General features: G+C 44.7%; 1 protein-coding gene across 5 annotated transcripts in view; it reads left to right on the forward strand.

The window, feature by feature from the left end:
- The window catches only part of LOC138453478 (uncharacterized), a 1096265-nt gene that overhangs the window by 718361 nt on the left and 350261 nt on the right, over positions 1-27643 (forward strand). The window lies entirely within an intron of this gene.

A 27643-nucleotide genomic window follows, 5' to 3' on the forward strand; every position in this document is an offset into this window, starting at 1 on the left:
GTCAATTAACAGATTCGCTGATAAGAGACCAGTCAGTACGTTGTACTAATAACATGAAGATTCAAGAAAGACTACTGACAAAGGATGTGTCTCCAGAAGTAGCAGTGGAGACTGCCAGAGGCATGGAGCAGACACATAAGTACATGTTGACTATGAAAGGAGACAAGCAAGAAGGTGAGGTGGCGGCCGTGAGGGGAATCAGGAGAATGAATATGAATAGAGAAACCAAGTGCTATAAGTGTGGCAGCAATCGCCATATTTCCACGAGTGCATTTTGTCCAGCCATAAACGTTTCATGTTTAAAAAGCAAAAAAAGGGGACATTTTGCAAGAGTCTGCCGAGAATCAAGTCAAGTGCAATACATTGAACCTGGAGCAAGAGTCCCAGAACAAGAAGGTGGTGTGAGCACAGTCCAAAGCATACAGACTAAGCATGTGTTAGAGATAGCAGAAGTCTCCAATAGAGGAAGTGCCCCTACCGATGTATTTCTGATAAATGGAAGTGTTGTTACACTAAAAGTAGATAGTTGCTCACATTGGACTCTAGTATCTAGAAGAACATATGAGAGCTGTTTGCAAGGCGCACTCACTGAACAGAAACAGCACAGCATAGAACCATATGCTTACGTCAATGTAAAGATTGAGGTATTGGGAACGTTCCAGGCGGCCATCAAGTACAAAGGAAGAAGTTGTGAATCGGAGATATATGTAACACAAGAAGGATCTTCTCTTTTAGGGTGGGGTGAGCAACGCAAACTAGGCATTTGTATCCAAGCAAATGCGCAAGAGCCCGTCAGAGTTGCGTGTAAGAGGATTCAATTCAGCACTACAGCTAAGTTAACGCCTAGTCTAGAATACTGAATGAAAACCCTTATTGATATATCTTTAGGTCCAGTTCATGCGTTCTGGATGACTACCCCTATATAACACCCCTCTCTTGGAATCCCCCTGACCCCACTGAGCCAAGAAGTAGTTCTGTTTTGCAAGTTTAAAAGGTTTATTTGATAATTTAAAATATATATATATCACACTTTATAATAAGTTAATAATTGAATAGCACACTTAATCTGATATGATAAAGATCAACAACGGAGAATCTGGCACTAGCATACTTCTTTATAATTACTAAGGAGTTGAGATGAAATGGATAAGATAGCACACTGGTAAATAGGTACAGAAGTATAATGTGGTAGAAAATGCTTTATAGGGTTCAAGGAAATGCAAGGTTGAATGAATGAAATGCAGTATAGAAAATACTCAATATGATTTCAACAAAACAATGTAATCACTTTTCTCTGGCTATTCACTCCCCCCCTCTTTATGCAATGCAAGGGAATGGGAGGAAAGCACGCAGTTCTCAGAAATGCAATCAATGTAATCAGTTCAATCCCCCCCAAGCTTAGACAACAGAAGTTTAAAACACAGATAGGAGTTTTGAAAACACAGGCCCAAATGCTTTGATATGTGCTAGCAATGGATGAGAAATATGCTGGAAATGCTTTTTAATTCCCTTTCAGAGGTTCAGGGTGAGTGGTATCTAGTTAATATTAGTCCAGGCTCACACTAGCAATGGGGCAGGGATAGTTAGCAGGTTAAACGAATTTCTGGCAAATGGAAGGCAAGCAGCAGCAGTTTTTACATGTGAAGAAATTTGCAAATCGCGGTAAAATTCGCGGATGCGCCGAGCGCTATTACAGAGGAACCACAAGGACTATCTCTATCGTTTTGGGGTCCTAGGAAAGCCTAGGATCTCAGCTTCAAAATGAAAGTTACTGCAAGTCTCTAGCACCAACGGTTGCGGAGATATGAGCGATTAAATAAAGGTCGTTTTTCAGATTTGAAATTTTAAAGTTCAAAAAGACAAGTGCAGCTTGCGACTAGAAAATGACAAGTGACAGCTTTACAAATGACAGGTGACAGTTAGGAGGCAGTTCTACTTAGATTAAATAGATTGAATTATATTATTTTAACTAAGAGATTGGTTCTGCACAGTTTTCTAGGTACTCACACTATATTCTTGAGTGAAATGGGCCTCGCCATGGATCTGGTCAGGGTTTTAGACTGGACTCTGGTCTGGTCTGGTCTGGCCTCTGCACTTCACAGTGATCTGGGTCAGCTCTCTCTGCTGGTCTGGGTCTCTCTGGGTACAGCACTGCTTTCTCTCTGGGTACAGCACTGCTTTCTCCCTCTGGTCTGGTCTCTAGTTCTGGATAGATTGAAGTCTCTAGTTTGGCTCTCTGGAGGTTTGATGGAGGTAAGTATGGATTTTTCCGGCAGAGCGTCCCGCTGCAGATGGATTTGTAAGGTCTCTATCTGTCCTGTCTGTCTGCTTTTATGTGTTTAGAATGTGGGTGTGTTCTAGCATCACTGACCCTACCTCTCTCTCAGCTTCTAATTGGTCAAACTTCCATTTATCATTTGATTGGGGAATGAACTGTGAGTCAGAGGGATGTCATTTTATGGCTTGCAGATAGGACACTCCTCTGTCAGATTGCACACATTCTATATTTGATAATAAAAGACATATTTCACAGTTACACAGTTGCTTGAAATTACATATACATGGTGTGGCTGAATTTAGCCATGTCTCTGTCCAAATCTGCTGTTTCTAGGAGCTTGCATTCAAAAATGGCAACTTCTAGCACTTTTTCATGTGCTGAACAACATTGGATCTTCATTAAATTTTATACAACTGTTCCTCACATATCTACCCACATACCAATGCATTTTCGTTTGTCTAGCTGAAACAGGGTGTCTGTAATATTAATAAACAATGGGGTTTTGCCCCAGAACATCACACAAATTCGAGTTTGGGCTTGAATTAAAGGTACATTTTTTAAAGTAAGGCTCTCAAAGTTATACATTTCTGTCATTTGATTACAATGAGTTATCAGTGTTTTTGTAAACTATATATTTTACTTTCAATTCAGTCCTCAGAGTGTTGAGGTCCGCCTCCAAGACTTGGGTGGGTCAGTCACAGATCTCTGCTGGCTGGCAGATCTTTGTTGACAGCAAACATCCAGAATTAACATATTCCTTTCAGAGGAAAGGGTCCTTTGTGTGGTGTCTGGCAAGCTCACATCAGGAGGCCAGGGGGCCACTTTGCATTTAATTAACAGAACCTTGTTATTTCCTGGCTGCTTGTGTTGAGTTCTGAAGTGTCAAGAGTTCCCAGACAGGCAACCCCTTTGAACCTTTGATGAAATAAGACCCCTTTTCTTTGCATTTAGACAATCTTGCAAAACAGCTCTCCTGTCAGAGTTTAGACCGCTAGCGCCACCATCAGGATTTTGTGGTTACTGCATCCATCCTTGGGATTTTTAGATTGATTCCTTTCAGCAAGTGATATTATATGGAGTAGATTGTCCATGTTCAGGACATGGCATTGGTGTGTTTCTGCAGTAAAGTAATTCTGTGCCCATGATTTTGCCATATTTGACATTCAAGAAAAATGAATTCCCAACAGTATGGGTTTGCTTTTGGCAATCAGCATTGCATCTCTGAACTCGCAATATAGGCAAAATGGGATTTTCCTGTGCATTTTCTGGGGAGCTCTGGCCATTATGATGTTTTCAATGCCAGTACTGCACAGTTTTGAGGTAGGGCCCGGATGCATGGGTAAATACATCCCACAAGCCCCCCTTCTTGCGGTGGCCATCTGATCCTTCACTAATGGGACCCGCAAGATCTGGGATGTAGTTCTATTCTTCTTCCGATAAATGGCACAGTTCAGCATCTTTTCCTCCATCCGGTCGGATCGATCGGTTCTCCTCGCCAGTCCTGATGGGAGTATTGGGCGGTCCACTGGGCCCATTGGATCTTCGTTCCCGGTCTCCGGATCGTCCTCCTTGGCCAGTCTCAAGGTCTTCTTTCTCCTAGGACGACAAAGGAAGAGCGGCAATACCTACTCATAGACGTTTTTCCACCACTGTTGAGATAGTGGGGCAGCATATGCGTTTTATCATAACGAAACATTACATTCTTATTTTGAAAAAAAAAACAGTATAACTAAGAGACAGTTTCATGCAAATCACAGTATGTTAGAGACTAGATGTGGTATGTTTTATGATTGGAACTGAATTAGTCTGAGACAGTACCCGCTAGGATTCCAGAGGATTCCTCCAGTTGTTGCAGAGCGTGCCTGGGATGGCAACACTTCAACTGGTTTATGTGGACCCACTTGTCTTCTCCCTCTGCCGAACCGCCTTTGGGGATGCGGATCTTGTAGGCCACAGGGGAGATCTTATCGACGATCTCAAAGGGTCCCTTCCATGTAGGCAAAAATTTGCGCTGCTTGGCCTGGTTCCTTTGGAAGTTGTATAGATAGACCCGGTCCCCCACCTGATATTCCTTCCTGGAAGTTTTCAGGTCATAGTGGGTCTTCATGCTATCAGCTGATCTTTCTAGATTCCGCTGAGCATAAGCAAAAGCATGTTGGAGGTGTTTCCTTAAATTCTCCACATACTCATGAGTAGTGGAGGCATTTATCAGTGTCTGCTCTTGGGTCCTATAGAGCAAATGCTGAGGAAGCACCATCTTGCGCCCAGTCATCAACTCAAATGGTGACATTTTGGTTGCAGATGAAGGGGTAGATCTGATGGCCATTAGGACCAGAGGTAATCGGATATCCCAGCTTGGCCCAGAATCTGCCACAAACTTCTTTAATATGCTCACAATGGTTCGGTTATATCTCTCTACTGCCCCAGAAGAAGCTGGTCTATAAGCAATATGCAGCTTTCTCTTGACCCCCAGTATCTCCCACATCTTTGTCATTACTTCACTGGTGAAGTGGCTACCTCTGTCTGACTCAATCCTTTGAGGTAGACCAAAACGGGAAAAGATGTGGTTAATCATCAAGGCAGCTGCAGTTTCTGCCTTGCAATTTGGGGCTGGGAGACATTCCACCCACTTGGTAAACAAGCATGTCACAGTCAACATGTACTTATTCCCCCTAGCCGAGCGAATCACAGGGCCTACAAAGTCGATTTGTAAATCTGACCATGGCAGTGTCATTCCCCTCTTTTGTAAAGGTGCCCGGTGCGTGAGGGATGATGGCTGAAATTGTGCACACACAAGACACCCCTTCAAGTATTGGTCGAGGTCCTGCCCCATGTGTGGCCAGTATGCAACCTCTCTTAAGATTTCCAATGTTGTGTGAAACCCCCTATGACCGGCGGTGGCTGCATCATGGGCGTGACTTAACATCAGGCTTCGGAATGAGGTAGGAACCACCCACTGATCGTGGCCAGCTTTGGATTTCCTTACCAGCAAACCGTCTTGGATCCGGAACATTTTTGGACATTTCATCAACACTCTTAGGTCCTCTTTCCCAATGTAATCGGTATCCGTCAGGGGAAAGTTCTCAGGGTCCTCAAGGTGCTGGTAAAATTTACCAATAATTGGATCCCCCTTCTGAGCAGTAATCAAATCATCATCAGGGGTCTCCTTACTCCATTGTGCAATTGAAAGGTCGTTGTGAGCATTTGTCTGGGACCTAGTGATAGCAGTGACCTGGATTTCCCCCAACAGGGACTCAATCTCAATTAGATCCCCTTGGATGGCCCCGGTTTTGGCCAACTGATCAGCTAAGTCATTTCCAGTTTTGTCTGGTCCCTCTAATTTGGAATGACCCTTGATCTTCTTCCAATAGATGGTCATCTCGTTCGAGGTGACCAGATCATCAATGTTTTGGATCAACTTCCCATGTTTCAAGGGTTTGTTGTTAGCACATAACATGCCTCTGGTTTTCCAATTAACCAGGTGCTCCACGAACCCGTTCCGTACATAATCCGAATCTGTGATTATGACCAGTTCGTGGAGTTGATGTTGGACAGCAGTGAGGATGGCCTGATGCACAGCCATCAATTCTGCCACCTGACTACTTCGGGGACCAATTTTGTATCCAGCGGAGGGTTCTGGGGACTCATTCACCCATGCATTCCCTACGCCGGCCACCAGTTCTTTCTCCCCGTTGTTGTCAACATGGTAAGAGCATCCATCCACATAGACAGTGGACATTCCCTCACACTTGTCTTCTTCAAAGACCTTGTGTGGGGAATTAAGGTATGCCTCCATGTTGTCCTTGATTTTTAGACTTTCGTCCTCGAGACAGTTTTCTCTGGCACAATCATGCAAGTCAGCCAGACCTTGCGCGAGGGGACTCTTCTTGTTTTGGCCATATCGGACCTCCACAGGAAAGCCTTGCATTGACAGAATCCAGGAAGTAATTCGGGAATTACTCACATTTCCGGCCCGGATTCTGTCACTTTGGAGATATTGCAGAGGCTGGTGTGGAGTCTCCACTATGATGTGTTCCCCCTGGATAAACGGGCGGTAATTCTTCAATGCCCACACCGTTGCCAGGAGTGCCTTCTCACAATCGTTGAATTTTTCCTCCACAGAGGATAAAGTTTTGCTCGCATAGGAGATTACTTTATTGACCTTGTCATGCTTTTGATATAATACTGCCGTCAAGCACGTATTAGAGAACCCCGTCTCCAGGAAGAACTCCTTGTTTCTGACAGGGTAAGCTAGGCAAGGCGCTTGTGAGAGGCTTCTTTTGAGTTGTTTTACTGCCTCGGCTTGTTCTGGACCCCATTCCCACTTGACCCCCCCCTTCAGGAGATGAATCAGGGGTCTGGTGATCTCTGCGTAGCCCTCAATGAACTTTCTGCTGTAATTAGTCAGTCCAAGGAGGCTCCTTAATTCCCGCAGAGTTGTGGGGTCTTTCAGTTTCTGAAGTGCTTCCACTTTCTTTTCCTGGGGACAAAGACCCTGAGGAGTAATCTCATGCCCCAAGAAGTTAACACGGGTTTTACACCACTGTGCTTTCTGAAAGGAAAGTTTTGCTCCGGCGGCCCTCAACTGTGTCAGAACATAACGGATCTCCGCTATATGTTCCTCCACAGATGAACTTTTGATGAGGACATCATCTACATAAGCCAGGTTACCCCTCGCACCCAGGTCGGGCATGGCCTTATGTAGGAAAATATTGAATTCATTGCCGGAGTTGAGGTATCCGAAGGGAGTCCGGGTCCATGTGTACTGCTGGCCCCCAAAGGTAAAAGCCAGCTTGTATTGGTCCTCCCTACTGACAGGCACAGTCCAGTATCCATTGGTCAGGTCTATTGCAGTGAATACCTGTGACCCCTGGATCTGGGCCAGCCCTTGGTCAATGTAGGGCAGAGGCCATCGGGAAGTATGGACCCGTTTGTTGAGCTCCCTGAGGTCGGCGCAGAGTCTCCACTGGCCGTTTGGCTTCAATATCCCCAGCACCGGATTATTGAAGGTGCTGTGGACTGGACGGATTATTCCCCGGGACTCAAGGTTCTTAATTATTTCAGTAAGGGACTCCATTGATGCGAGAGGCAAGCGATATTGCTTCACAAACACAGGAGTCATGCCAGGGTCCGTGGGGATTGTTGTTGTGTGGATGTCAGTGCGACCACAGTCATATGAGTCTACCGCAAAGAGATCTTGGAAATCCAAGAAAACTTGTTTCAACTTTTGCTTTTGTTCCAGAGTCACACAGGCATCAGCTAGGTTGACTCTCTCTTCCACCATCTGCCTGAAGCCTGGAAAGACTTCTGGTTTGGCTATTTCAGCGGCCTCCTCCAGCTGGGTGGAGAAGTCCCTGGTCAGAGTGCTGATTTGGACCGGAGGCTTCAGGTGGGAAAGGCAGCCCTCATGTACCTGGAAAATCACCTCATCCCTCCTGAAGTCACACGTCACATCTTCCTTACCATAGGGGCAGGAAGTGTACACCAGGAAGTTCCCCCCATGCCGGGTAAAAATCCTGTCTGGTGTTGTATTGTCATCACTGTCACTGTCAACACAGTCCTTGGGGATTGGTCCTAACAGTTCATTTACAAGATCAATGGAGAAATGTTGGTCATCAACCGCCATTCCAATAATGGTGTCTGCGGCTAGAGTAATACTCTTTAAGTCGCTGTTATCCACCTCTATTGGAATGGTGTCATGTTCTATGTTGACTAATGGAGTTGGGTTTACCCCTGACCCTTGCTGTTGGAGAGAAGCGTTTAGATGTATGTAAGCATCAGGGTTTTTCAAATGTTGTCCTCTTTTAACTTTCACTTCCAGGGAGAATTGTCGAGTCCTTTCGGGGATGGTGACTTCCTCTTTGATCTGAATTTCAACTGCATAAGGTAGCAATTGAGCTGACCTAAATGCCTTTTCTGGATCATCAAAGCCCATGGGATTATCCGCTAATCGGGACCAAGCTTTGAAGTTTATTAGGTCCAAACTAATGGCAAAGCGATTGAGAATGTCACTGCCTAAGTAAAAGGCGGCAGTGACGTCTCGCACGACCCAACAATTATGGACTATGCTCTTGTTGCCAATGGAGATTTTGAGCATACACCTGCTTAGCAGGAGATGTTTGGAATTAGGTGCTTCCAGGTCCATTTCCCATTTGTCTATCAGTTTGAATGTGGGAATGGCTGGATCTTTTGGGAGTTGGCGGAACATGGCTTCGCTGATGAAGCTCTTACCGTTGTTCACACACACACGAGCGAGAACAGAGTCCTTCCCATCATTTAACTGAACAGGGATGAACAACTGCTCTCCAATTTGCTGAATATCAGCCAGGCTCTGAGCTGATTTCACATCTTTCTGGACCATAGGAGTGGGAGTTTCAGATTGTGGATTGGTATAGAATTTCAGAGTGTTTCCTTCCAGCGTGGAATACCACCTTAAACTGGAAGGAAGGTTGATTTTCAGAAATAGAGAGGACCCCCCATCACTAGTCTGTTGTCCTACTGCTATTACTGTCACGTCTGGAATTTGGCTATTCTGGAAGTGAAATTCTACTTGGTCAGATTTTTGTTCAACCATGTGGCAGGTGCCGTTTAAACTAACATGGTTGACACTCTGACACTCTGTTTTAATTTTATTGGTCGGCTAGTCTGGGTCCAGAGGACCTTGTTTACACAATCTATTAGGGGTGACAACCTTCTCAGGAGGTCATTCCCTAGTAAACAAGGGGTGCCCTCTGGGGTCACAACTATGACCGGGTGTTTCAACTTATGTCGCCCAATTTTAATGTCCAAATCTGCCGTCGCCTCGACGGGAATTTCCTTCCCGTCAAAGTTCTGCAGTTGTCCAGGAAGAGAGGTGAGAGGAATTTGGTAATTCTCTCCCCTTCCTGCATTCAGTTCATCAAAGGCCCTTCTGGACAGAAGGGTAGCTTGAGATCCAGTGTCCACCAGTGCCAAAATTGTACCCTGTCCCTGTACTTGTACCGGGGCATAATATCTTCCCTCCTTCTCCTCAAGGGGGCACAGATAATGTACATTTTTGGACAACTGGTGGGCTAATTTTCTGGGTTTGGACATCGCTAGCGAAGAGATTTGGGCAGAATTCTGTGGAGAGCCTTGGGAATCTGAAAGAAAAAGTTGGCAACTGGAGATCAGAGCCATTGTGGGTTCCCCTGGCTCCGGTTCTGGGCCGCCCCCCCCTTTTTGGAGGCAGTCACCAGGATGGGTTTGAACCAGGGGATTTTCTTGCTGTTGGTTCTGGGATGAGATGGTGGGCGGCGGTAGCTCAGTCTCCACATCTCCCCAGTCTGGATTTGCATCCCTAGGGACCCATTTTTCTTTGGAAGGAGTTCCCCCCTCTCTGAAGGAGAAGATCCTTTTCCCAGGATCCTCTGAGGATCCCTCTCCCTCAAATTGGAAGATCTGTACTTCCTCCTCAAACTGAGTCTGTTTGGGTCTTTTGTTTCTCCTACCCCCCCTCTGCTCCTTAGGAGGCAGACTTTCAGGGGCAAGGGATTTTGTTTCCGGTTCCTGGGTTTCCAGGGGCTGTTTACAAGTGAGGAAGGAAGCTTCCTCCAAGGCTTTACACCCCCCTTCCCCTTGTGCCTCCTCCCTGGGAACCGGTGAGTTATCGGGGTGCTGCCCCCGTCATTGTTCTGGAGCACCAGGTCCAGAGTTGGGTGCGTTCTGCGCCGGCACGCCCATCTGAGGGTTCTGCTGAGCCCTCAGTATGTGACCCAGATACCGCGCCATGTTTTGAACCTGGCGCTCTAACTGGGAAACCCGCTCAGGCTGATACGGGGCCCTGTTTTCTCCCCTGGGCTGATCCCGGGAAGGGTAGCTGTCCCTCCTCTGGTAATACCCCGGGTTGGGAAGATTTGGGTACCCCTCCACCCTTGGCCTCCCCTCTCCCGGATTCAGTGGTCTGGGCTCAGGGAATTGGGGAAAGAAGGATGGATGGTTTTGGGGCTGAAAGTCGGGTGGATATCTGGGGAAAAAGTTCTGCCCAGGGTTTGGTAAATTTCTGCCCTCCTGTGGGAAGTTTGGAGGGAGGTTCCCTGGGTTAGGTGCTTGGCTGGATCCCCCCCTTTGGGCTGGAGGAGTCCACACATAACCCAGGATGGGTCGATTTCCCTTGTAACGGGGACTTACATAATCAGGAGAGCGAGGGACCCCATTTGTGGGGCTGCCTCCCTGGCTCCCTGTCTGTGACTGGCCCGAGGACCTTCTGGGCCTAGCATTATTAGGTGCAGGTAGGTTTTTAGGCCCCCCCATCTCCAAATCCAAAACGGGGGTGACCTTTACCTCTGCCACCTTGGCAGCAGCAGGGGTGCTGTTGGCTTTGGGGTTTTTCTGGGCATTACTTTTGCTATCTACCGGTTTCTGCACCTCATAGATCCGGGTAGCCTGTTCAATGACCCAGTCTAAAGATCTTTTCTCGTGAAAATCCCTCACGAGCTGGGTCATGATATATTTGGGCAAGGCATGGAAAAACGTATTAATAAATTCCCTGCTATCCGTGCGCACCCTTCTTGTGGTCTGTGCAAAAGCACGCTTTAACTCCTGCACAAATTCTTGTGGGGCCTGATCCTCCCCACATTGCAAATTGTAGGCTGCCTTGCGAGCCTCTTGAGGATTTCTGTGAACAGAAAAATGTTTCAAGATGGCCGCCTTATAGGTGGACCATCTTGAATGATTTTGGTCCTCCAGCCCCGCAAAGAAACTGGAGTATTCCGGGGAGAAGGTCCACTTTACATATTGAATACAGCTTTGGCTGTCCTTCAAATGGAAAGTCTCCATCATTTGTTCAAACAACTCTAAGTGCTCCCAAACAGAATACTTAGCGTTCTTATGGTAAGGCGTGATGACGCTCCTGATCGCCTTAATCTGCTTTAAAGGGTCCTTAAGCAAGGCCCTTTTTGTTTTATTGGCCCTTTTGGTCCGGGTAACCCTGGTCCAATCGTCCTCGGACTCAGAGGCACTGCTCCCAGAGGTTCCTGTCTGCTCTTCCAGGTTTTCCCGGATTCTGCGAGCCTGGGAATGGCTGGCAGAATGTGGGGACCTGGTCTCCTGTGTCCTGCGCAGTTCAGAGGAGTCTTCAGATTCCTCCTTGCTGCCAGGATTTGATGGGTACCCCCTCCACTGACCTAGCTGGGCAGAGGTTTTCAGGATGCCCTTAATGGGCCTACTCTCCTGGGGTTCCCCATTGAACTGTACTGTACTTGGGTGCCCATACCCGGATGCCCACCCCTCCATTCCTGGGTGGTACTGGCCTATGAGCCCCATACTCTTAGCTGGATAGTAATCTGCCATCCCTGTGGCCCTGTGCTCATGTGCGCCAGGGAACATGGGGGTGGCAGAGTCGAGGGACTGAGAGGTATGAGGGCCTCTGGTACTAGGGCTCCTGAGGTTATGCTCCGGAGTTTCCATTTCCCAGCGAACCTCATCTCTATCCGCCCCTGCTCCCTGTTGCAATGCAAGAGCCTGCATTTGTGCCTTCAGTTCCTCTGTTAAGGCCTTACTCGACTCTATCAGTTTCTCCTGCATCGCTACCTGTTGCTGGAGCCTATCATTGTGTTGACAGAGGGCCTCATTCTCCCTCTGTGCTTCCTGGTTGGTCCTGGAGAACTGGGCCAGTCTTTGCTGCAGGAGGTTTACCTCCTGAGCTGTGTCCCTATTGGCCTGCTCCTTTCTTGCTAGAGCATCCTCCACCCTCCTGGTGTGCTCTAACAAGTCCTGGTGTTCTTTTTGGAGATCACCCAGTCCCTGGTGGGCCAGGTGATTTTCTTCCATTTTTCTTTTTAACTGGCAGACTTCCTGGCCTAAGGTGTCCCTTTCCTGAGTAAGAGCCTGCATCTGTGCCGCCAGGTCATCCCTCTGCCTTTGAAGGGCACCAGCTTTCCGGCGCTCTTCATCAAACTCTGCCTGGGTATCCAGGTCTTTCAGAATCAGTTTATTGCTTTCTGCCTTTTCCCTATCTAGGTGGCCTTGCAGGGTGACTACCTGCTCAGCACATGCCCTGTTAAAGTCTAGCTGTTGCTCCAGCTTTTTTTGGCTTTGCAGTAGGGAGTCCAAACCTTCTTGGTACTCCTTCTGCAAGGCCAGAAATCTGGTATCCTGTTCTGACTTTTCCTTTTGCAGCACATCCATATCCTCCTTTATTTTAGTGATGTACTGTCTGGTCTCATTTTCTGACTCCTGGCTTCTGTGCAGCCTTTGCTCAGAAGAGTCCAGATCAGATTGGGCCTTCTCTAACGCCATCTGTTGCCTTTTTGCCAGATCATGGCCTTCAGCACATTTATTCTGTATGGCTCCCATATATAAATATAAATATGCCGCTATCCTAACAATCTTGTCGTGTTCATCTTTGGCCTTAGGAGCCATATATAGTTCACTCAGGGCCACATGTAATGGACCCTGATCTCTCCATAGGTCTGACCCTGTTTCAGTGGCCTGTCGCGTGATGACCTGCAACCAGGCATCCTGGCCCTGCTCAGCCCATTCACCTCTCACAAATAGTTTATGTAAGAAGTGCTCTCTGGCCATTTTCATGTCTACTAAGGTCGTCATTCTAGAGATTGGTCTCTGTCCTGACTTACAGAAGTTTGTATTTTATTTTTGCAGAACAGAACTTTTCTTGGAGTGTCCCTTTTGAGGAATGCTTCACAGCGTAATGCAGCGTGGTGATCCGACCGGATGTATGTATCCCGTCAGTTAGCACACTGTATTCAGCTGCACAAGTGGTAAATCTAACCCAACGTCTCGGCTCGAGCCCCCAATTTGTAAGAGGATTCAATTCAGCACTACAGCTAAGTTAACGCCTAGTCTAGAATACTGAATGAAAACCCTTATTGATATATCTTTAGGTCCAGTTCATGCGTTCTGGATGACTACCCCTATATAACACCCCTCTCTTGGAATCCCCCTGACCCCACTGAGCCAAGAAGTAGTTCTGTTTTGCAAGTTTAAAAGGTTTATTTGATAATTTAAAATATATATATATCACACTTTATAATAAGTTAATAATTGAATAGCACACTTAATCTGATATGATAAAGATCAACAACGGAGAATCTGGCACTAGCACACTTCTTTATAATTACTAAGGAGTTGAGATGAAATGGATAAGATAGCACACTGGTAAATAGGTACAGAAGTATAATGTGGTAGAAAATGCTTTATAGGGTTCAAGGAAATGCAAGGTTGAATGAATGAAATGCAGTATAGAAAATACTCAATATGATTTCAACAAAACAATGTAATCACTTTTCTCTGGCTATTCACTCCCCCCCTCTTTATGCAATGCAAGGGAATGGGAGGAAAGCACGCAGTTCTCAGAAATGCAATCAATGTAATCAGTTCAATCCCCCCCAAGCTTAGACAACAGAAGTTTAAAACACAGATAGGAGTTTTGAAAACACAGGCCCAAATGCTTTGATATGTGCTAGCAATGGATGAGAAATATGCTGGAAATGCTTTTTAATTCCCTTTCAGAGGTTCAGGGTGAGTGGTATCTAGTTAATATTAGTCCAGGCTCACACTAGCAATGGGGCAGGGATAGTTAGCAGGTTAAACGAATTTCTGGCAAATGGAAGGCAAGCAGCAGCAGTTTTTACATGTGAAGAAATTTGCAAATCGCGGTAAAATTCGCGGATGCGCCGAGCGCTATTACAGAGGAACCACAAGGACTATCTCTATCGTTTTGGGGTCCTAGGAAAGCCTAGGATCTCAGCTTCAAAATGAAAGTTACTGCAAGTCTCTAGCACCAACGGTTGCGGAGATATGAGCGATTAAATAAAGGTCGTTTTTCAGATTTGAAATTTTAAAGTTCAAAAAGACAAGTGCAGCTTGCGACTAGAAAATGACAAGTGACAGCTTTACAAATGACAGGTGACAGTTAGGAGGCAGTTCTACTTAGATTAAATAGATTGAATTATATTATTTTAACTAAGAGATTGGTTCTGCACAGTTTTCTAAGTACTCACACTATATTCTTGAGTGAAATGGGCCTCGCCATGGATCTGGTCAGGGTTTTAGACTGGACTCTGGTCTGGTCTGGTCTGGCCTCTGCACTTCACAGTGATCTGGGTCAGCTCTCTCTGCTGGTCTGGGTCTCTCTGGGTACAGCACTGCTTTCTCTCTGGGTACAGCACTGCTTTCTCCCTCTGGTCTGGTCTCTAGTTCTGGATAGATTGAAGTCTCTAGTTTGGCTCTCTGGAGGTTTGATGGAGGTAAGTATGGATTTTTCCGGCAGAGCGTCCCGCTGCAGATGGATTTGTAAGGTCTCTATCTGTCCTGTCTGTCTGCTTTTATGTGTTTAGAATGTGGGTGTGTTCTAGCATCACTGACCCTACCTCTCTCTCAGCTTCTAATTGGTCAAACTTCCATTTATCATTTGATTGGGGAATGAACTGTGAGTCAGAGGGATGTCATTTTATGGCTTGCAGATAGGACACTCCTCTGTCAGATTGCACACATTCTATATTTGATAATAAAAGACATATTTCACAGTTACACAGTTGCTTGAAATTACATATACATGGTGTGGCTGAATTTAGCCATGTCTCTGTCCAAATCTGCTGTTTCTAGGAGCTTGCATTCAAAAATGGCAACTTCTAGCACTTTTTCATGTGCTGAACAACATTGGATCTTCATTAAATTTTATACAACTGTTCCTCACATATCTACCCACATACCAATGCATTTTCGTTTGTCTAGCTGAAACAGGGAGTCTGTAATATTAATAAACAATGGGGTTTTGCCCCAGAACATCACACAAATTCGAGTTTGGGCTTGAATTAAAGGTACATTTTTTAAAGTAAGGCTCTCAAAGTTATACATTTCTGTCATTTGATTACAATGAGTTATCAGTGTTTTTGTAAACTATATATTTTACTTTCAATTCAGTCCTCAGAGTGTTGAGGTCCGCCTCCAAGACTTGGGTGGGTCAGTCACAGATCTCTGCTGGCTGGCAGATCTTTGTTGACAGCAAACATCCAGAATTAACATATTCCTTTCAGAGGAAAGGGTCCTTTGTGTGGTGTCTGGCAAGCTCACATCAGGAGGCCAGGGGGCCACTTTGCATTTAATTAACAGAACCTTGTTATTTCCTGGCTGCTTGTGTTGAGTTCTGAAGTGTCAAGAGTTCCCAGACAGGCAACCCCTTTGAACCTTTGATGAAATAAGACCCCTTTTCTTTGCATTTAGACAATCTTGCAAAACAGCTCTCCTGTCAGAGTTTAGACCGCTAGCGCCACCATCAGGATTTTGTGGTTACTGCATCCATCCTTGGGATTTTTTTTTTTAGATTGATTCCTTTCAGCAAGTGATATTATATGGAGTAGATTGTCCATGTTCAGGACATGGCATTGGTGTGTTTCTGCAGTAAAGTAATTCTGTGCCCATGATTTTGCCATATTTGACATTCAAGAAAAATGAATTCCCAACAGTATGGGTTTGCTTTTGGCAATCAGCATTGCATCTCTGAACTCGCAATATAGGCAAAATGGGATTTTCCTGTGCATTTTCTGGGGAGCTCTGGCCATTATGATGTTTTCAATGCCAGTACTGCACAGTTTTGAGGTAGGGCCCGGATGCATGGGTAAATACATCCCACATGCGGAAGTAAAAGACAAGTGGAAAAATTAGTTTTCGATGGTGTTTTCCGAGAAGAATTGTGAATGCTAAGAGGGTTTGAGAATGAAATACGGTTGAAAGCTGGAGCAATACCAAGAGTGCACAAAGTGAGACCAATACCTCACGATTTGAGAGAGAAATTGAAATCAGAAATTGAGACTTTGCTGCAGAAAGGAATCATAGACCAAAGTGAGAGTTCGGAATGGTTATCTCCTATAGTGATGGCCATGAAACCAAGTGGACGAATAAGGCTTTGTGTGGACATGAGAGACATTAATAGAAACATACTTGTCGACAGACATCCGTTGCCGATAATTGGGGATCCGTTATCAACTCTCAAAGGTGCCAAAATATTTTCGGTGATCGACCTTTCTCAAGCATATCACCAGATTCCCTTGAGAGAGGACTGCCAACATCCGACTGCGTTTATAACGCCCTTTGGTACCTTCAAGTATTGAAGAATGCCGTTCGGGCTTGCCTCAGCGGCTTCAGTGTTTCAGAGAGTGATGGACACTATCTTGGAAGGAATAAAGAACATTGTAGTGTTCCAGGATGACATACTTATATATGCAAATAGTGTGGCTGAACATGATGTGATTTTGGCCAATGTATTGAGCAAGCTGTCTGAAGCTGGTTTGACAGTGAGAAGGGATAAGTGCAAGATTGCTGTTGAGAGAGTGGAATACCTTTGGCATGAAATTGATGCGTGTGGGGTGAGACCAAAGAAATGCTTGGTGGGGGCGGTAAAGAGTGCACCAGTACCGTCTAACAAGGATCAAGTGAGGTCCTTTTTGGGTCTTGCTGAATACTATCATAAGTTTATTAAAGATTTTGCAATGGTCTCCACTCCAATAAGGATGATACTCAAAAAGGGAGCCAAGTTTGACTGGACTCCAAAGTGTGGTGCAGTGTTTGAAAACATTAAGGAAGCTATTAGTAAAGCTCCCTCCATTGGGAAGTTTGATTCATCAGATAAAACAGTGTTGGTGGTAGATGCAAGTGTATTGGGACTAGGAGCAACCTTAGTACAATATGACAACGATAATAGAGAAAGAGTCATTGCATTTGCATCAAGAGCATTGAAGGGAGCGGAGTCTAAATACTCTGTTATCAAGAGAGAGACGTTGGCTATGTTCTGGGCCATCACGCACTTTAAGTACTTTTTGTGGGGCAGGTGTTTTGTCGTTAGATCTAACCACAAGCCACTAGTACAACTATTTGAGAGTGGGAGGTGGGCCTTAGGTTCTCCAAGGATAAGTCGGTGGGGTTTAGGCCTACATGCATATAACTTCGAGGTGAGTTTTTTGCCAGGAAACAAAATGTAGTGGCGGACTGCCTATCGGGGACACTGAAGTTAATGTTAGTGATGAAGAAATAGAGCTGAGGTTCTGGATCGGTCAGAAGATATGGTCAAAAGGAGAAGATTCTGATCAAGAACTAAAATTAGTCAAGGAGTGGACGGTGAAGGGATGGCCCCAAAAGAGAACTTTGGAAAGAAAATTTGACGTATGGTGGGAGCTCAAGGAAGAATTGAATATTTTTGAGGATAAACTAAGGAGGGGGAGGTGTATTGTTCCTCCAGAGTCTGTCAGGCCAAGTCTGCTAGAACTTGCTCATGAGGGTCACCCGGCCAAGGAGCTATGAAAAGAAAACTTTGTCAGAATTATTGGTGGCCACGGATTGACAAGATGGCTGAGAGGTGGGTGAAAGATTGCATGATTCGTCAGGCAAGTGATAAGACCAAAGTTGTGCGTGAGACTCCATTGGTTCCCAATTCTGTTCCTATTCAACCTTGGTCCAAAGTTGCAGTGGATATCATGGGGCCTATAAGGGGTTTAGGAGCAGGTCTGAGATTTCTATTTGTGCTAATTGATTTTCATTAAAAATGGATTGAATGGGAGGCGGTCAAAGAAGTCACAGCTAGAGAATTGATAGCATTCTTAGAGAAGGTATTTCTTAGAGAAGGGGTACCAACAGAACTTGTCTCGGACAACGGGGTTCAGTTTGTTTCAGAAGCTATGAAGACATTTCTCGATAGTTATGGTATAAAACACATCAAAACTGCTTTGTTTGTTTGTTTGTTTGTTTTATTATTTATAATGCGCACATAACCACAAGGATAACAAGGCGCGAACATAGTAAGAGGGTTGTATAGCTTAGTTACATACAGCAAATTAAATTACGTCCCATGGAGTTACAATAGGGGTACAGTGGTAACATGGGTAAACAGATATCAAAGACATTTTATCTAGTGCAGTTTATATAGTAGCAGGAGGTAGCGGGGTACACTGAACAATAATACAATTGGTGATGGCACTGATAATGGCATGAGGAGCCACCAGGGAGTATTATTTGTCATGGTCCTTCATCCATTGTATAATGTATGTCCTGAACTGAAAGTAAGGGATGTCTTTCCTTAGAGGTGGCGGTAGTGAGTTCCAGTGAGTAGCTGCTTTAACAGGGAATCTGTTCCCTCCAGTCAGGGACCGTTTGTATCACCCTAGAGCAAATGGTCTTGTGGAGAGGGTTAACCGATGGTTGAAAGAAGGTTTGCAGTTAGCAATGAGAGGGGGGCAACCGTGGAGAGAGGTTTTGAACTTATTGACGTGGAGTTATGTAACCACCCCACATTCAGTGACAGGAGTATCACCTTTCGTGTCCCTGAAGGGTAGGGAGCCAGGGACCAAATTGTGTCCGGGTTGGTTAGGGATAGCCAAGGTGGTTCATGTAGATAGAGAACAAATAACGAGACTCATCAATGCTAGCCAAGAAAAAAGTGTAGCTGATTTCAATGCCCGTGAAAAAGTGAAGGAACGTGAGTGGAATATGGGGGGAGAGGGTCTACGTAAAGAATCCCAGAGTGGTGAACAAGTGTTTAGAAAGTAAATACTTGGGGCCAAAGAGGATATCTGCAGTCAAGAAGTCTGTGGTAATTATGGAAGGTGGTGAAGTGTGGTCAAAAGGGAGGATTGCGAAAGTGTATGGAATGAATGAAAGTGGAGAATGCAGGGAAGCCAATTAAAAAGAGAGGTGAGAATGAAGATGTGTGGTGGGAACAATTTCAGTATTCCTTGTAGGATGAGGTCCAAACCTGTCTGGATGAGAGACAATATGGCGTGATTTTCCTATGGTTTGTGTTATGATTTAAAGATGATATTTCATATACATGCTATGGCATTTTATGTTGTTCTATATTTCTATTGTTATATGTTATTTCTCTTTTGCCTAATGTTCTACCATTCTATGCATAGTTATCTATTTAAATGTTTGGGGTGATTTTTGTCCTCCTGAGGGGGGAAGATATGTAGTGATTAGCAATGCTTGTGTGTGCGCGGTCACGCAAGCCTCTGTTACTTTGTTATGATTCTAAGAGAGGGGTTTGCATGATGGCAGTGACGGTTAGAAGAAAGTAAGCAGAGGGAGTGGTTGTTCCGGCGGGCTTGCCGTAATAAACTTGAAGTTCTCATCCGCACTTACCGCCTCCTCAGTTCTTCACAGTTGCCCTCCCAAAAACCTGTAAAATTCACTACAAAAAAAACATTAAGGGGACGTTATGGTTAAGTTGCCCTACCAAAAACCTGTGCACTTCACTAAAAAAAACTTTTCCACCTCCCCATTATAGTTCAAATTAAAACCGAAAACCCCCTGAAATTCGCCAGTTATGGTAAACTAAGCCACCATACCTGCCATCACCACTTTGCACTGCTAACACTAACACCCAGAACATGAACAATGGCATCACAAATGTTATTGATGGCATCACTGACGACATCACATGTTTAGCCCCTTTGTTTTCATTCTCTGCCATACATATATATGTCCATTCAGTAAAAAAAACAAAAGGGGCTAAACATGTGATGTCGTCAGTGATGTGATCAATAACATTTGTGATGCCATCATTCATGTTCTGGGTGTTAGTGTTAGCAGTGCACAGTGGTGATGGCAGGTATGGTGGCTTAGTTTACCATAACTGGCGAATTTCAGGGTGTTTTCTGTTTTAATTTGAACTATAATGGGGAGGTGGAAAAGTTTTTTTTTAGTGAAGTGCACAGGTTTTTGGTAGGGCAACTTAACCATAACGTCCCCTTAACAAAGTTTTTTTTGTAGTGAATTTTACAGGTTTTTGGGAGGGCAACTTAACCATAACGACCCTTTAACAAAGTTTTTTTGTAGTGAATTGTACAGGATTTTGGAAGGGGAACTTAATCATAACATTGTGTTAATGAAGTTGATGTGCTGAATATACACTGTCATCATGTGATTTTGGGAGATATGTAGTGTAATGGAGGTACTTGATATACATCTAACATACACCATACAGAACCCCTTCCCTATTTATATTAGAAAGGGACGGACTGAGTGCCTGTTTGCGGACGGGGCGGATGAGGTCAATAGTACCCAAAGAGGCAGGGGGTATCTGAAAATGTACTATTCTCTTACACAAAAAATGTTCAACGTAGAAAAAGGACACAAAGACATTATAAGTATTAATAAATACATTTGGAAACCTAAACGTGTGAAATGGAAACGATGCATTTAATAACCATGTAGAATGAAATGGATGGTACCATAAAAAAAGGATGCCTCCATCGTAATTACTTCACAGAAACTCTGCAGCCTAGACTGACAGTGAACGCACGCAGTAGGACGAAGGGAAATAACATCAAAATAGTAAGTGAAGGTCATTTTTTTTATATGTGTGTGTACTTTTTTTGGCATGTGGTGCAGAAATAATAATGCCTTTTTGTGTTTTGACACAGAAACGACAAGTACTTTGGAGTGGTTGGAAGAGTACTTTCCGCATGGGGAAATGTCGGAAGATAGCGATAACAATGGTACACAGCACTCTGCGTATGCAAAGTAATGGCCAGTATTTTATGGACATTTAATAGATATATACTTATTTTTTACAGACCAGGAAAGAAAGGAAGACAGGGCAACAAACGACACAGAAGAAGACAGGCTGAAAAGGATTGAACTGAAAATGGAGACACTGAATGAGAATTTTAAATGTTTAAGGGAATTTGTGGAGGACTGTGTGAGAGGAAAAGTATGTTACCACTGTCCCACCTGTACCTGTCCCCCTTCTCCATTCCGTAGTGAACCATCCCCAAACCTTCAAGTAGAAAATAGACGTTTTGACGAAACATCCATCCCTTCTTCCCCTCACAAATCTTCCCCTCATAACCAGCCTGTGTTGAATCCTAATTCCCCTATATTTGTGTCAGTATCTGCTTCCCCCGGTATTTCTTTGGAATGAAGTGCGTGTGCGTGTTTGGAATGTTTATATATAGTGGTTGTAGTTAAAGAGTTTGAGTAGTAAAATTTCTTTTAAAAAAACTTCAAATGTTTGCGAACAGCATGCCTGTTCGACCTATCCGTAAGGAATGGAATGTGGATGTTGTAATGGCACTACACCTACCCGTACTAATGTGAACTAAGATGGAATTGATGTTTGACAGCACCATCTGTGCAAGTTGTGCGTAAAGAAACAGAAAGCGGCATCCTAAGGACATTACACCTCGCCATACCACTTACAAACGACATATAACATGTTCGTAGAAGGCGCTAGGTGTCGGGAATGTTTGTAAATGAGAAAAATGGGAGCGTGTTAAGGACACTATACCTGTCCGTATCGTCCGCAGCCAAGATGGTACCGTCCGTAGAACAGGCGCGGTGGCCGGCATATTCGTAGCCAAACAAAATGTAGTTGTCCTAAGGACACTGGACCTGTCCGTACAGTGAGCATATCTTGTACACAAATGCGCAGTACAACCATAAGTACAGCGAACATCGCGCCTGTCCTTAACTGTCCGTCTCACTTATGTCGCACTTTGAATTAGTTTGAGAACCCAAACACTGTCCGTAGGACACTTGCTCGCATGCGCACATTTGTTACTCTGCATTTGCTGTCCAGCGGACACCCATTTATGTCGCAGATGTGTTCAGGACGTCATCATGTGACCGCACCCACGCTGAGCGTGTGGACTAATTTGCGCAGTTTGTGTGCTTCCGCAACAGTACAAAAGAACCTATACACATAAGGCAAATTGTTGTACAGTATATAAATATAATTTCACATATCGCAGACAATAGCTTACCTGTGGACATGGTGTGTAAAATTTTTGGAACGCTTTTCAGTGATGAAGATGGAGATGAGGCGCATCCCTCCACCCCTATAAATGGCCACACCCCCGAGCGCATCTTCATTGTGCTTCTGGCAATAGCAGATTGAGTTGTGCTGCCTTTACTGCTGTAGTGACCAATAGGAAAACTAATGGTTATGGCATCCATGGCTACTGTCGCTTCATTAGGCTCAGCAACACCCCCAAACCCTCCACCGCCATCACCTCCCCAAGGGCCTGCAGAGGGATATACGGGTGAGGATGTAGAGATCGAGGAAGAGGAGGAAGAAGAGAATGAGGTGGAAGAACTGCACACTACAAGCACTCGCCGGGAGTCGTGGGTGTGGCAGTTGTTTTCCGTTTGTGGGAACGTACCAAAAGCATGTGCGAACCAGGTCAGGTGTAACCAGTGCCAGTTGGTGCTGAGTCACGGGAGACCTGGTGTGTACAGCTTTGGTACTACAACCATGAAGCGCCACCTAACTTCGTTCCACAGTGCAGACGTTCGCAAGGTGGTGCCATGTGAAGAACGTAGTAGATTAAGTTCCTCCACAGAATCCTCCGTGTACGATCCTCTCACCACAAGAGACACTCCTGTGGGAGAGCGCCTCCCTTCAGCTGCCTCACAAGCCATTCAAAATGCTATTGACCCTTTTCTTTCAAAGGTGACAATAGTGTGTATGTATTGTGACGCAGTACTCTGCAGGGGGGAGAGTTTTCTAAGTGCTTTTGAGGCTATGGTCACGGAGCATCAGACTAACTGCTTCCTACCCAAGTAAAGATCACCCTATAGCTTTCTCTCTCCACCTGCCCTTTCTTATCCCCGTGGTTGGTGTCCTTTCCTTACCCTCCTTTGCCCTCCTCTCCTAGTGTGTCGTGTGGCCAAAAGCAGGAAAGTGGAAAACAATAAAAATGTAAAACAAATGGCTCTTTTTAGAGATGCCTTTCTCAGTTTAACAGTACAATTAGCAAGTGACCGTTGTAGGCCCCCGCGCATTTTTTAAAAAGTCAGCGGACAGTCGTAGGAATACAGAAATGGAGGGTGCATGCGGAGTAAAACCAATGGACTTTATGCTGCGAGTAAGTGGTGGCTCTGAAAAGAGCCTTTGGTGGTGTTGTGTCTGCTTCAATAACTGTACATTGGGAAAAACGGAATAGCAAATAGGTTAGGGTGATTCCAAAAAAGGACGCAATGCACTTTGTACATTGTGAAGAAAAATTTGGTTGCCAGCATATGTGAGATGGACGCCATCTCGGCGAAAAATGAAAGAGCTCCAAAACAAAATGTTTTCATTGTGGAATGAGGACATGCCAACATCTCTTAGAAAAGCACAAACAGCCTTATTCACATTGCGGCTCGCTTTCTCCATTTGTGCACCAAATGCAGAAGAACGCAGCCATATTTGTCTTTGTGCAATACGGGAAAAAAGTATGTGGCAATTGGGGAACATGTCCATGATCCGCGCAAGTCCTTCCTTCATTGCAAATTGCAAAGAAATCCAGACACGTGGCCTAAACTGTTGCCTCCGCAATGAATGATAAGTATATCAGGATGACGCTCTGTCAGTAAAGTAACACAGAGAGGTACCAGGTCCAGCCATCTCATTCCACGCACGCCATGCCAATGCACTTCCGCATGAGGCAATCCAAGATCTGTAGATAGACGGCAACTTTCTGCATGCACCTTCAACCAATGTATCCATGAGTCTCCCAAAATCCAGATGATCTGTTTTCGAGCACACAGAGCCCGAGCTGAGTGGTCTCCTGTCAGGGAGAGGACGGTCTCACTAAATCTCTCCGTTCAGAACGCACCTACTGAACTGTGTTGACCAATCCCTAGCTGCGCTCATTCTCATTTGCATGCGTCTCCACCCCAGAATCCCCATTGGTAATATGCGCTGCCTGCAAACTACCGCCATGTCCGCGGACAAGTACAGGATCACAGCGTGACGACTGTACAGTTAAGTAATAATCCCCTTTTCCCCTTAAAGGTGGGCTCTGAAAAGAGCTGTTTCTTTTTTTGGACAGATGCCTTACAGACACCTGTTATTTTGTGTTTAAAAAAAAAAATTGTTCTTACTTTCCTCCTACAACCATTACAGAACGTTCTCTAAAGCAAGCCGTACATTCCAAAAGAACATGGCATTTCCCAAAGAAGAAAGTGCAACACCATCTGCTGCAAAATAAGCCACATTACTGGGATCAATGTTGTTGTGGCTGCAGAAAAACATACCAGCTCGTAACATGAAAGCACGCATGCCGCGAGTGATGTTACACCTCCCAATACTTTGATCTGGACAGAAAAAAGACCTGTTGTCCCATTTTCCATTTTCCTCTAGGGAGTAAACCGGAAAAAATAACTTTCGCAGTTGGAAAGATGTTCATGAGTGCTTGAACCAACTCTCTTAAATCTTCCAACAAAGTACGTGAACTCACATACTCCAAATGGCAAGCACTGTAGTGCAAAAGTACCACATGAGGAGAGGTCATCGTACGCATTTGTCTGCAAACTTGCAGAATTGACGCAACATCGCCATCACCCTCAGCACTCCACACCACCTCCACTCCTCTCACATCGAAATGGTGTGCCACATGCCTACTCTCGGCATAGTGCTGTAAGCCATGGACAAAAATATCTCCAAACACCAAAACCCTTACCCTCTCCACCTCTGCCATCTTTAGTATACGCACCGTCTTTTGACACAAAAGAGCAATGTGAACGTCTGATTGGCTAATGCCTACAGTCCCCTTTGCATGCTGGATTTGCTGTAGAAACCCGTATGTGACACGCCCTACCCGCGGACAAGCATTGTCTACGTGCGGCACGTATCACTTACCCAGTCCTTTTACCTTTCCACATCAGTCGCAAATCCAGTCCCTCATTGGACACAACTAAGCAGTCACACAACCATCCACCAATCACATTAAACATCGCTAAATCTAACTCCGTCAGCAACATTGCACACTTCAAATTTACTATCGATGACTCGCACCTACCTCACAAAGGACTGTGGAAGTGTCACGGATTTCTACGTACACCTCCATGCATGCGCACATGCATGAGTATAGAGTACAGGTATGCATATTTTAATCAGAGAAGATGTGCAACCCTTATGATTTCATTTAAACAAATTAATGCCGCCAAATCTGCATAGGCAATACATACCAACGCTTCCCATTTTAAGTGCAAGATGTCTGATTTTTCATTAGCAAACCGCACTACGTCTTATTGTCTCCCGCATAACCTATACATACGTTACATGCATGCCTATTTACCGCGAAACTCGAGTTTACATTACAAAATGTCTGAGTTGTGTACTGTGTACGGCCTACAGTAATACTACTTGCAATGCGATCGTATGGAAAAAATAAGCGCTCCCGATTGCTGTGGTGACATCTCCCTCTGAGGGTCTCCCGGTTTTTCGGCATCGTACTTATAATTTGAAAGTAGACATTTTTTTCCCATCTACTATAATGTCCTATCGCTTACAAACCTCTCTCCTATAGATAAAATAGCTTTAAAAAAACAAGGCATTTTCATAACCTTAAAATTGTTCTCATTTCTGAAGGACTTGCAAGTAACATACTGCAAAAAACATCCAAAGACAACACATAGTGAAGTGAAATGCACACATGCACTGTGTTGCAATACGAAAGGAGAATACTCTGACAAATGATGCACAATTAACGTGTACAGTCTCATCACTGCTTTAAACAAACAAAGTTAATAATTTTTTTTTTTCTCAATCGCAGTGAAGACTACTCTCCTGGGAAGCAACTGTATCTACACTGCAAACGACATATCCAAAGAAACCTGGTCTTTTCCCAAAACAAGTAAGTACAGTACTACCTTTCTAACTGTTCCTCAATGAGGGTGCGTGGGTTATTTGTTAACTTTGGGCACCAAAGCAAACATTGATTTCTGCACTATTCTACTCACAAATCCCCATTTGTTAAACAAAGAATAACAGGCAGAATGGCTCACAAATCCCTGTGTGTTTGGGACTCAAACATATGTAATCATTAGAATGTTTGTACTAGGAAAGAAATAGCTGTTTCAATTTGATGCCATTTCGTCTACAAATAATGCTTCTCGTCACCATTAGGCCACTTTGTACTGTCATCTGAAGCACATTGTAGTGCTATATATATATAGAAAAATAGACTTCCCAAATCATTGTAAGAGTCCAATGCACATTCACACACCACGACAAACAGCTTCCCCATCAAAATCATGCATGCATGCACACAACACACATGCATTGTACAACAGACCAAAGCATGCCTTTTTTTTTTCAACAGACACCAAAGAATGCCTTCCAAAAAGCAAGTCTGTAGAAAGGAACGCAGAATTAGAGCAAATAAAAAGAAAAGTGTCCAATCTAAGCATCCATCTGTAGTTGTCATAAATCAACCAAGTATCTTATGAAAAAGGATACAGGTAACGATAAAGGATACAATTGGTAGGGCTCTTCCGGATCCTTGAATAACACGGCTTGATAGTAGTGAAGTCAAAAATAGACCTTCCAAATGATACAACTCTCTGACTAATAAGGGATCACTGGAAAGGGCGTGGGAACATCATTGGAAGTCAGCCTAGGATACAATAAGGTATAATGAGAAAATGTCCCAACTAAAACTCTCACTAATAGCACAGCAATAGCACCTTGTTCAACACTAACCTGTAGACTTAGAACTGGAGGCTCCGCCAACAAATCTCTGAAGAAATCCAGGAATTGAGACAAAAGAAGGGAAGGTTAGTAAGGGAAACTTATCCCGAGCGGCACGAGGCTCACGCTAGATACCGGGTTGGTGCACCACAGGATAGCATCCAAAGTACTGTGCACAATCGCCTTCAAATAAACAGTTGTCGGCAATACTTCCTTTCCCACGTAGAACAGAAATGATGAAATGCAGACCACCTGTTATCTCATCACAGGTGCCAGGGATAAATCCAAAACAAAACACAACTTGCGTATGGAATTGCACGTTTAAAGAGTTCAAGAACCAGCGTGTGTCTTTACACGCACCAAAGTACACGCAGCCAGAACAGCCGCACTTGAAGAGTTCAGGAAACCGCGTGAAAATTACACGCGACAAACTTACACACAGCCAGGAAAGCAGCACGTGGTGATTTCAAACATCCGCGTGTGTTTTTACACGCGAGAAAGTCCACGCAGCCAGGACAGCCGCACTTGAAGAGTTCAGAAAAGCGCGTGGGGTTTTACACGTGACAAAAGTACACGCAGCCAGCACAGCCACGCTTGAAGAATTCAGGAAACCGTGTGTGGTTTTACACGTGCCAAACTTACATGCAGCCAGGAAAACAGCACGCAAAGAAATCAGGAACCCGCGTGTGTTTATACATGCGACTGAAGTACACGCAGACAGGACTGCCAGAACTCGCGTGTGAAGAAAAAGGCTGTCCGTTGGTCTTCTAATGGACGACTGCTGAAGGTAGCGTTTAGTAAAATACACGCTAACAGGAAAAGTTGCCGTAACTTCTTGAATGCAGCTCCAGGAGTTCGCGTGTGAAAGAAACACGCAGGAGAAAATCAAAGATGTAACTGAAGAGATGCGAGGGTGCAGATCAAAGTTTCAGCTACCA

Source organism: Ambystoma mexicanum, chromosome 4p (assembly GCF_040938575.1).
Source record: "Ambystoma mexicanum isolate Mex_15411 chromosome 4p, UKY_AmexF1_1, whole genome shotgun sequence".
NCBI classification, from domain to species: Eukaryota; Metazoa; Chordata; class Amphibia; order Caudata; family Ambystomatidae; genus Ambystoma; species Ambystoma mexicanum.